This window comes from Microtus oregoni, unplaced genomic scaffold, assembly GCF_018167655.1.
Source record: "Microtus oregoni isolate MIOR12 unplaced genomic scaffold, Mior012 000018F_ref0000195, whole genome shotgun sequence".
In the NCBI taxonomy this organism is placed as follows: Eukaryota; Metazoa; Chordata; class Mammalia; order Rodentia; family Cricetidae; genus Microtus; species Microtus oregoni.
The window spans coordinates 16,681,777-16,693,830 of record NW_024543077.1 but is presented as its reverse complement, the minus strand read 5'-3'; positions in this window follow the sequence as shown (position 1 = coordinate 16,693,830).

Below are 12,054 nucleotides of genomic sequence, written 5' to 3'. Positions count from 1 at the left end.
TTAAGCCTGATATTGAGGTCTTTAATCCATTTGGACTTGATTTTTGTGCATGGTGATAGATATGGGTCTATTTTCATTCTCTACAGGTTGACATCCAGTTGTGCCAGCAACATTTGTTGAAGATACTTTCTTTCTTCCATTGTATAATTTTACCTCCTTTATCGAAAATGAGTTATTCATAGGTTTGTGGGTTAAAATCTGGGTCTTCTATACGATTCCATTGGTTGACTTCTCTGTTTTTATACCAATACCACACTGTTTTCATTACTATAGCTCTGTAATAGAGTTTGAAATCAGGAAATCAACCAGAAGAGATGGAAAGGGACATTTTATACTCATAACAGGAACAATTCATCAGGATGAAGTCTCAATCCTGATTATCTATGCCCCTAATATAAAAGCACCCATGTACGTAAAAGAAACATTACTAAAACTCAAGGCTGCCATCAAACTGCACACACTAATAGTAGGAGACTTCAACACTCCTCTCTCACCAATGGACAGGTCAATCAGACAAAAACCTAGCAGAGAAATAAGAGAATTAATGGAGGTAATGAATCAAATGGACTTAACAGACATCTATAGAACATTCTACCCAAATAGGAAAGAATATACCTTCTTCTCTGCAGCTCATGGGACCTTCTCGAAAATTGACCACATACTCGGTAACAAAGCAAACTTCCAGTTAAAAAAAAATATTCATAACCTCCTGTGTCTTATCAGATCACCATGGATTAAAGTTAGAATTCAACAACAATGCTACCCCCAGAAAGCCTACAATCTCATGGAAACTGAACAGTCAACTACTGAACCACACCTGGATCAAGGAAGAAATAAAGAAAGAAATTAAAGGCTTCCTTGAAATCAATGAAAATAAAGAAACAACCTACTCAAACTTATGGGATACTATGAAAGCAGTCCTAAGAGGAAAGTTCATAGCACTAAGTGCCCACCTAAAGAAAACAGAGAAAGCACACATTGGAGACTTAACAGCCCACCTAAAAGCTCTAGAAAAAAAAGAAGCAGACTCACCTAGGAGGAGTAGAAGACTCGAAATAATCAAACTGAGGGTGGAAATCAACAAAATAGAAACACAGAAAACAATCCAAAGAATCAATGAAACAAAAAGCTGGTTCCTGGAGAAAATCAACAAGATTGATAAACCCCTATCCAAACTAATCAAATGGCAGAGAGAGAATATGCAAGTTAATAGGATCAGAAATGAAAAGGGGGACATAACCACAGACAAAGAGGAAATTCAGAGAATCGTTAGATCTTACTAAAAAAGCCTGTATGCCACAAAACTGGAAAATGTAAAAGAAATGGACACTTTTTTTAGATAAATACCATATACCAAAGTTAAACCAGGACCAGGTGAACAATCTAAATAGACCTGTTAGTCGCGAAGAATTAGAAGCTGTTATCAAAAACCTCCCTACCAAAAAAAGCCCAGGACCAGATGGTTTCTATCAGAACTTCCAAGAAGAGCTAATACCTATACTCCTTAATGTATTTCACAATATAGAAACAGAAGAGTCATTACCAAATTCCTTTTATGATGCTACAGTCACTCTGATATCAAAACCACACAAAGACTCAACCAAGAAAGGGAATTACAGGCCAATCTCACTCATGAATATCGACGCAAAAATCCTCAACAAAATACTGGCAAACCGTATCCAAGAACACATTAGAAAAATTATCCATTATGATCAAGTAGGCTTCATCCCAGAGATGCAAGGCTCGTTCAACATACGAAAATCTATCAATGTAATCCATCATATAAATAAACTGAAAGAAAAAAAAACATATGATCATTTCATTAGATGCTGAAAAAGCTTTTGACAAAATTCAACATCCATTTATGATAAAAGTCTTGGAGAGATTAGGGATACAAGGGTCATATCTAAATATAATAAAAGCTATATACAGCAAGCCGACAGCTAACATCAAATTAAACGGAGAGAAACCCAAAGCCATCCCACTAAAATCAGGAACACGACAAGGCTGTCCACTCTCTCCATAACTCTTCAATATAGTGCTTGAAGTTTTAGCAATAGCAATAAGGCCACATAAGGGGATCAAGGGGATTCGAATCGGAAAGGAAGAAGTTAAACTTTCATTATTTGCAGATGATATGATAGTGTACATAAGCGACCCCAAAAACTCCACCAAAGAACTCCTACAGCTGATAAACACCTTTAGTAATGTGGCTGCTTACAAGATCAACTCCAAAGAATCAGTCGCCTTCCTATACACAAAGGATATGGAAGCAGAGAAGGAAATCAGAGAAGCATCACATTTCACGATAGCCACAAACAGCATAAAATATCTTGAGGTAACTCTAACCAAGGAAGTGAAAGATCTATTTGACAAGAACTTGAAGGCATTTAAGAAAGAAATTGAAGAGGATACCAGAAAATGGAAGGATCTCCCTTCCTCTTGGATTGGGAGGATCAACATAGTAAAAACGGCAATTCTACCAAAGGCAATTTATAGATTCAATGCAATCCCCATCAAGGTCCCATCAAAATTCTTCACAGATCTTGAGAGGACAATAATCAACTTTATATGGAAAAACAAAAAACCCAGCATAGCCAAAACAATCTTATAGCAGCCCGTTCTTACATCAGATTTCATTCATTCATTCATTTACTTATTAAAACAATCTTTTCTCATTTACATACCAATCCTAGTTCCCACTCCATTTCGCTCCTGCTCCACCTCAACCACCATCCACCTCTTCCACCTCCCATCCACTCCTCAGAGAGGGTCAGGCTTCCCATCGAGAGGCAACAAAGTCTGGCACATGACTTTGAGACAGGATCAAGGACCTACCCCCATATCTAAGCAGAGTAAAGTATCCCTCCAAAGGGAATGGGTTCCAAAAAGGCAGTTCAAGCACTAGGGATAAATTCTGGTCCCACTGCCAGTGGCCCCATAGATAGACTGCTCAAACCACATTGCTGTACCCATATTCAGCAGACTTTTTCCAATCTTCTCCCACACCTACTCCTTGTTCTCCACTAAAAAGTATAATAATCTCTGGGTTTTAAGGCTAAGACATTGTGAGAGAACCATTGATTATCATTATCTTATTTTATATTGTCTTCAGAGATGGGACAGAAGCAGAGCTCCATATCTTGCTGCCAGAAGTCTTAAGAGTTCCATTTTCCCTCAGAATCTTCTTTTCAGGCAAAATCATGATTTGTATCTTCCAGGGAAAAAAAAGAGAGAGAGAGAAGCCTCTATCAAGCATAGTTTGAGATTTCTTGAGACATGCTTTTAAACTTAGATGTTAGGAATAGAAAGACATTCTGGAAATGAATAAGCCAAGCATGGACATAGGCTTCTCAAGGAATAGTCACAATTATATCTCTTTATAATTAGCAAACATAGTAGAAATTTGGTGGCTCTCAAAGCTGCTAAGAACCCCTCCTCTTTTTTTAATAATTGTCCAAAAACTGTAGTATTTGTTCAAGGTTGTATACTATTTGTCTCACCAAAACACAGTTGAATAGCTGTTTGGACATCTCTGTCTTTCTCTTCTAACCTCGCATAGCCATCATTATTGCTGAGGACACAGACTTTGATGACATGCCTAGGGGTTACTTCTACCAAAGCCTTTATTAATGTGCTTTTTTGTGTAGCATTCACTGTTTGTTTTATCTTTCTGTGATATTCAAAAAATAAACATTTTATAAGTAAAAATAAAAAAAAAAGAGGTGAGGCCCTGATCTTGCATTGTTAATGCTGGGAAAACTTCCATTAGACATGGAAAAGTGGCCCTGTATAATCCCCATATATAGGGTTGGTTAACCCATTTAGAGAACGGTCCTGTTTTTGTCTTGGGTAGAATCAATCATTTGGTCATTTTTGGTTATACTTATGTAAGAAAATAGTTTAGAGATTTTTAGAGAAATTAGAGCAGTGAAATTGATAACTATAGGGAATTCAGAATAAGAAATGAGGTATATTCTGTCAAATAATGCAAACTGTGTATATGGGGTTATTATGATTCTCATGGATTGCCCCAGAAAATGATTGTACTTAGGGACAGAGGCCTTTGTGAACATATTGGCTTTAGAAAACTTGTGGAAACAGAACAGAGGGATTTTAAGGCATCTTTTTATCTTCTCTTCACAACAAAGGAAGGATCCTTTCTAAAAAGTGAAGGTATTACGTTTTATGAATTTGGGATGAAGAATGAGACATTTTAAAAATTCCTACTGACTTGCTCAGAGAACATAGTCATTAGATTTCTGTGGTAGGCAGAAAAATTGTATCTCCCAAAGATTCTACCTCTTATTTAAAAAAAAAAAACTGATATCTTGCAGGACAAAAAAAAAAGATTTTGCAAATAAAATAATATTATGAAGGTAACGTTATAAAGCAGTGCTAGGAGAATTAACTACTAATGTAAAAATTTCACAATTAAGGAAACCCGAAATGTGATCATAGAAATATCCTTACAACACGACACTGAGTCAGAGGCTAACTTGCATCTTTATGTTTCAGCAGTCAAACAATCATAAAGCATTGCCAAACAAATAGGAGAGCTGAAACAGCAAGTATTTCCACAAATACTTGAATTTATGAAATTCATAGAATTTATGGAATACAAGAATATTTCAATGAGAATTTTTCTGAGAAGTAGAACCAAGAAGAGATCGATGACTAGATTAATAAATAGCCATCTAACATCACATATATATATACATACATATATCATATATATATATATGATTGGAAGGGGATAGATGAATGATAGATTCATAGATAGGATAGATAGATAGATAGATAGATAGATAGATAGATAGATAGATAGATAGATGGATAGATAGATAGATAGATAGATAGATAGATAGATAGATAGATAGATAGACGGATAGATAGATAGATGGATAGATAGATAGATGGACGGACAGACGGACGGACGGACGGATGGACGGACGGACAGACAGATAGATAGACAGACAGATGGATAGATTATTTCTGGTGAGAAACTGACACAGTGACAGAAGTTGATATACACTAAAACCTGAATAGTTGATTAATAAGTTGGTGAGCCTGCATATTTAGTGGCATAGAACAGTCTGAGCCCAAACACTTGAGAATGGAGAGTCTCTTGGTGCAGTTATGATTCTAAGCACTAGAAAATAATAAATATCTCATTTAAGCATGCAAAAGAAGACAGATTACCCTATCATTAGCCTTTTGCTCTATTCAGATCCTTAATGCATATGATAATAGCCACTTACATTGGATAGAATTCTATAAAATCATGGCTGTATCTCCTGGGGGAAGCACTCCTCCTTTTAAAATAAGAACTCTAGTCCAACAGATCATAATAAGGTACTAAGAACAAAAAGAAAAATCTTAACTAACATCATTGTGGCAATAAAGGGTGATGTTTTGTTCCCCTATTTTGGATGCTAGTTCGAGGCATGCATAACCTTTAATAAGTCTTACAGGCATTGCCACTCGGCTGTAACTGAGTTCTCAAAGGCCATTTTACTTGTATGTCAAACCAGCTGCCTCATTGTGGTGAACGTGAACAGGATGAGTATGGGTATTCTATGTATCATGACTGGCAAGTGAGTTTCTTGGCAGGAAGCCGTGCTATGGCGTGAAATACTATGATCCTGGATACAACACGAAGAAAATATACAGGCAGTAGTTCTGACAATCTTGCTGAGCCACAGAGGCAAATTTATTGAACTTACAACTAGGGTATTTATTTGGATAAACAAAATGCTGCCTCTTTCAAGAGTGATTGAGTTCACAATAAATAATCTTCAGAAGTACCTATTTGATCACCTTTAGGAACAAGGACACTCATAGTCCATCTCTGATTCTGACCAGATCAGAACAGGCAGTATCCAGGCACACAGTGTTGCTAAGCATGTTCTTAATCTATTCCTGTCAAAGTCCCACTTTGACCACTAACCTATTGGGAGAACAAAAGGGCAACTTGGGAAAGAGCCAGGCAAATTGTCTGACACAAATCATTAGCTATTCCACAGATGAGCGATGAGAATTTTTTGACATAAATGGTAAAGAGGAAGCTAACCACTTGTCCATAAAAACAAACTGAGCCTGACCCTTACTGTAGTCCTTTAGTAGGGCTAATGAAAAATCTCTGGATAGACTTCATTTATATGTTTCCTTTCGCTGGTGGATTTGTGTGTGTGTGTGTGTGTGTGTGTGTTTGTTCAGAGACACTGAGAAACTCATGCAAGTTTAATTCCTGTCTTCATTATGGTTTCTATTGGTGTGAAGAGACACCATGACTCTAATTTAGCTGGGGCTGGCTTACAGTTTCAGAGGTTTAATCTATTATCATCCAGGTGAGAAGCAGGGCAGCACGCATGCAGACATGGTACTAGAGAAGAAGCTGAGAATTCTACATCTGGATCAGCGGACACCACGAAGAGATCGAGTCACACTGTCCTAGCTTGAGCATCTGAGACCTCTAAATCCAATCCCCAGTGACACACCTCCTCCAACAAGGCCACACCTCCTCCAACAAGGCCACAGCTAATAGCTACACTCTATGGCTAAGCATTCAAACACATGAGTCTATGGGATGATTGCTATTCAAAACAGCATATTTCCCCAACTTTTTCTACCCCTAGCCTGAGTCCAAATATTCTAGGGGACTTTTTAGGATCCTGACTGTTTGTCATCTCTATCCCTCCCCACCTAACCACACGAGTGCATTTAGTAATTCAGAAGACGAGCCTAAGAAATGGCATTTCTAACAGTTTTGTCATGCATATGCTGCTTGAAAACACTGTGAAAATGAAATTTGCATTCACCATAGATAGATTCAGGTTTTGTGAAGCCTCTAATTTACAAAAACCTGGACTGTTTATTATAAATCCAATATTATATATAGGAACTGAAATAGAACTTAGCAAATTACAGAGCCACAAAGCTCTGAGTCTGAAAGGGAGTTAGGAGTTCTCTAATTTACATGAACTGTGAAGTGGAGGTTCAGCATCATAAGTTAGGAAAGAGTAACACATATAAAATCACCATTTGTTTACATACAGTGTTCAATGATTAAAATGAGATTTATTCTGCTCTTTAATAAGTAAACAACAATAGATCTTTACCTTTGACTATTAGAACCTATTAAATGGTGCAATATCTAAAATCGTTTCTATAGCACTGGATAGAAAAGAGTTACAGTGGAATTAAAGAAATATCAGCTGTCAGTGGTTCAAACAAGGGTCACATAGAGTTGTATGATTGTATTGCCCTATACCCTGGCCCATATGAACCTGTGTTTCCTGTCACTGTGGTCATCTTCACATTCTGTTTGAGCTCTCAACTTACCTGTGTGAGCTTTTATAATATCCAAATTTTCTGACACTGAAAAATGGAAATTTGTATATCAATATTTTGCCCACCAATGAACTCTTATTTCTAGAAGTAAATTATAACTGATAGAAAAGGTGCTTACATATATACTAACCTTTATGAAATTTTGAAAGCATACTTAACATGTTTGAACCCTTTAATAAACTCTAAATATCGCATAGATGCCATCAACATGTCTTTCTTTGTAGCTATAAAATTAAGACAGAAAATCTGTTTTCCTTATGTCTGGGTCTAAAGAAATTTGTCTTGTGCCCAGCTAACCTTACTTCTTCAGATATTTTCTGCCAACACCATTGATTTCACTGAAGGCGGCTGGGCTCAGAAAATGAAAAGCAGCCCAGATGGTTTTGAAAAGTAGAACTGGGATTTGACTTCTAAGTGTCTAAATTAGATGAACCAGATGCAGCCTACCCTCTGCACTGTAGAAAAATGAAATCAGCATACTATCTTACAAACTTCAAATGTCTGCCCCTTTTACTCAAGAAGCAGGATTTCCCACCTCAGAATAGAACTGCATGTGTTCAGTCATAGCAAAGTAACAGAATGAAAAATGGAAGGGACAGAAAAATCAATTTATTGAACACTCTGGCCTAACTTTGATGTGAGGTGCAGCACAGCCACCTTGGTACAAACCTATAATAAATGTTTCTGATCAGACAACAAACTGTCCCTTGCTATAATACACAACAAAAGAGGGAGAGGATCAGGAAGTAGCGATTATCTGAAATGCTTAATCTATACAGATGTCCCTTATTTTTTTTTATTTTTTTTATTGAAAAAAAATTTCCGCCTCCTCCCAGCCTCCCATTTCTCTCCCCCTCCTCCCCCTCCTCTCCCCCTCCCCCCACTCCTTTCCCCTTCCCTCTCCAGTCTGAAGAGCAGTCAGGGTTCCCTGCCCTGTGGAAAGTCCAAAGTCCTCCCCGCTCCATCCTGGTCTAGGAAGGAGAACATCCAAACTGGCTAGGCTCCCACAAAGCCAGAACATGAAGTAGGATCAAAACCCAGTACCATTGTCCTTGGCTTCTCAGCAGCCTTCATTGTCCGCCATATTCAGAGAGTCTGGTTTTATCCCATGCTTTTTCAGTCACAGTCCAGCTGGGCTTGGTGAGCTCCCAATAGATCAGCCCCACTGTCTCCGTGGGTGGGTGCACCCCTTGTGGTCCTGACTTCTTTGCTCATGTTCTCCCTCCTTCTGCTCCTCACTGGGACATTGGGAGCTCAGTCTGGTGATCCAGTGTGGGTCTCTGTCTCTATCTCCATCCATCGCCAGATGAAGGTTCTATGGTGACATGCAAGATATTCATCAGTGTGGCTATAGGATAGGGTCATTTCAGGTTCCCTATCCTCAGCTGCCCCAGGAACTAACTGGGGACATCGATCTGGGCACCTGGGAGCCCCTCTAGGTCCAAGTCTCTTGCCAACCCTAAGATGGCTATTTTAACCAGATAGAAATAGGTTGTCTGTTTTTTTTTTTTTATGTTTTAATTTGAGTAATTTTTTTAGGAAGCTAAGTTACACTCATTCTCATGATTATTTTTAACAATGCCCATTAAGATTATGGAGGCTTTTAAAAGTCTTTTGAAATCAGTAGAGAACTGGCTATCTCTATAAACCTATGTCCTCACAAGGTTCAAACTTTTCTGAAAGTTGGAATTACATTGTACCCAGTTAGAGAATTGAATACTGTTTGACATAGAAAGAGTGGACCATGTTTATTTAAATAACAGATAATAGATACAAAAATACTACATAAAATAAGATTAAAAGAATAATGAATGCATATAAAATAAAACGGAAAATGACTAGGAATAGAATTTTTGTTGTACTTTATGATGTACTTCTAGAATATGGCAGCAGAGTCAAAATAAGTTCTGTCTCTTCTAATTTTTATTCCACTATTGTAATGTTCCAAAGCAATTTCAACAATAGTTAAGAGTTAAGGAGAAGGAATTACATCAAGTCTGGAAACAACAAAATAAAAGCATTTTGTTTGATTATTTGTATTATTTTGTCTTGTTTTTAATTCCTTAAAAGCATTCTTCAATGCAAGATTCTTAATACCATCACTATTTTAGCAATATTTTATTTTGAATGCGTTCATCCCTCCTCCCCACTTCCATTCCCTCCCCACTGACTTTGAGATTTCTTTCTTTCTCTTTTTTTTTTTGTTTTCATCATAGAGTCTAGTCTTTGTTGTTTCAATAGTCTTGGGAGTGGGCCCTTCCTGGTGAGTGGTCAGCCTCCCAGGAGTCACACCTTTGAAGAATGCAGAGAGAATTCTCTCTCCCCGCAGTTCAAAAATGTCAGTGGCCTGTGGACATTATGAAAATATAGTCAAAACCAATATTCAGAAATATTTTCTTACCTGAAGCCAGCTGATTTTACTAATTGATGCTTCTGTGAAGTATTTAGGTATGAATGTGTGTATTTTGCTTCTTTTTGTTGTATGTATTTGAACAAAATATAGATAAAATGAGCATATAAGCAATGAAAATTCGTTTGAATTTTATTTTTTGTAAATATAGAAGAGTCACCATAGTGGATTATTAGACTATCATATGGCATAAAGTTATGTTCAAAATATACTTAGGACTTGATATTTGGATAACTGTGTATCCAGATTCTCCCTGCCTCACTTTGCATGTCCTGATTTAGATTCAGGAATAGTCTGGTGTCTCGACAAGTAGAAAAGTGTTGGAGATAAATCAGTAAATAACTTTTCTGCAACTGATTCAAACAGGATTTCCATGCCAGGAGAAAGATCCTAAGTGTTTCTGGTAACACTTGAATATTTCGTGTAATTATAATAGGAAGGCAGTGCACTAATATAATTAAGTTAATGCTTATTTTTAAAATGTTTACATTCAGACTTTTTATACTCTTTTTAATTTGCATTATAAAATACATATTCTTGAAAGGAATCATAATTAAAATTTTGAGGGATAATCTTGACTAAATATTTCCCAAGTATGAGAAAAATGTTAGGTTCAAAATTTTTAAAAATGTACGCAACAGGTAAAGTTTATCTTACTTTGTAGATCCTTGCTCTTCTTAGGAAAGAAGCTCTTCATAACTGAAAAGTTCTTTGTTGACCATAAATTAGAATAACAACATTTTGAAGCAGTAATTAAAAGGACTGTAACTGTTCTCTCAAATGAGAGAGAGAAAACATCCAAGACATAAGGAAAACATAGGAATCATAACTATTGAAGCCACAAATGTTGGAACATCTCCTACACACATTCTATCCTATCTCCCATCAAAAACCCCATGCATGATAAAACAGAAAGTTTAAAGTTACAGTAATGAAGAAGATACGGAAGCACAATTTTGAAATATTCCGTTCAAAAGAAAGTTCTGGAATTCTAGTATTGCCAATCAGTTGTATCAAACATTTAAAGGACAAACATCAGTCTTTCTAAGATGATTTTAAATAATAATGAAGACAAGTGATTTCTTTATGACACTAGCTTGGAATGATAGAATTATGCAGACACCAAATCCAGTTTAAAATACTGCAACAGAAGTTTTATTCCTGATGCTATAGGTTCAAATATTCTTCACAAAACAGTAGCAACCACACTCAGGGTTATGGCTAGGAGTATCTACCATAATGAAAGAGGGAGCTATCCTATATTTTAACACACATGACAGAAAAACAGTATTTGTTTGTCTCAGTAGAAAACAAGTCCATTTATAGCAGCATAAGAATAAAATATTTAGGGGAGATTTAATTTTAAAAAATCCATAAAATGATAAAGAAAGAAATAGAACCAAACAAGACAGCCAATTAAAAAGATATCAATTAAATAATTCCTAATGATATTCTGTTATATTCATAGGTTGGTGCCTGGGTTAAATTGTCATCAGAAGGGCAATATCCAGCAACTGATAGAAAAAGATGCAGAAACCCACAGCCAAATACTAGGAGGAGTCAGGGGGACCCCACAGAAGAAAGGGAGGAAAGATTGTAAGAACCAGAGAAGTCAAGGAACCATGATAACACCACCCACAGAATCAACTAAGCAAGGCTCTTGGGGGTTCACAGAGACTGAAGCCACAATCAGGCAGCCTGTTTGGGTCTCAGCTAGGTCCTCTGTCATATGTTATGGTTGTGTAGCTTGGTGTTCTTCTGGACCTCCTAAGAGTGGGAGTAGGGTGTCTCTGATTCTTTTGCTTGCTCTTGGAACCCTTTTCCTTCTACTAGGTGCCTCTGGTGTGAGGGTTTGTACCTAGTTTTATTATAACTTGTTGAGCCATATTTGGTGGATATCCCTGGGAAGCCTGTTCTTCTTTGTTAAGAGAAATGGAGGAGTAGGGGATCTGGGGGAGAGGTAAAGTGGAGCAAGGGAGTAGGAGGAGTGGAGGAAAGGAGGGGCAACTGTGCTTGGGAGACAAAAATTAAAAAGTTAACAAAAATATTTTAAAACAAAACACAAATAAATGGAAAGGTGAACATAAGCAATTAGCAATCTTATTATTGCACAGCCTGTTCCCCTTTACAGTCTACTCGTTATGTCTGTTCTCCCTGAAGAGAAAAACACACAAGATAAACTGTGATCATAGTCTGAATAATTAATATTGTTAAATTGTCCATACAACCCAATACAAATTTTATAAAAATCCCAACATAATTTTTTGCTGATATAGGAATAGTTATCCTAA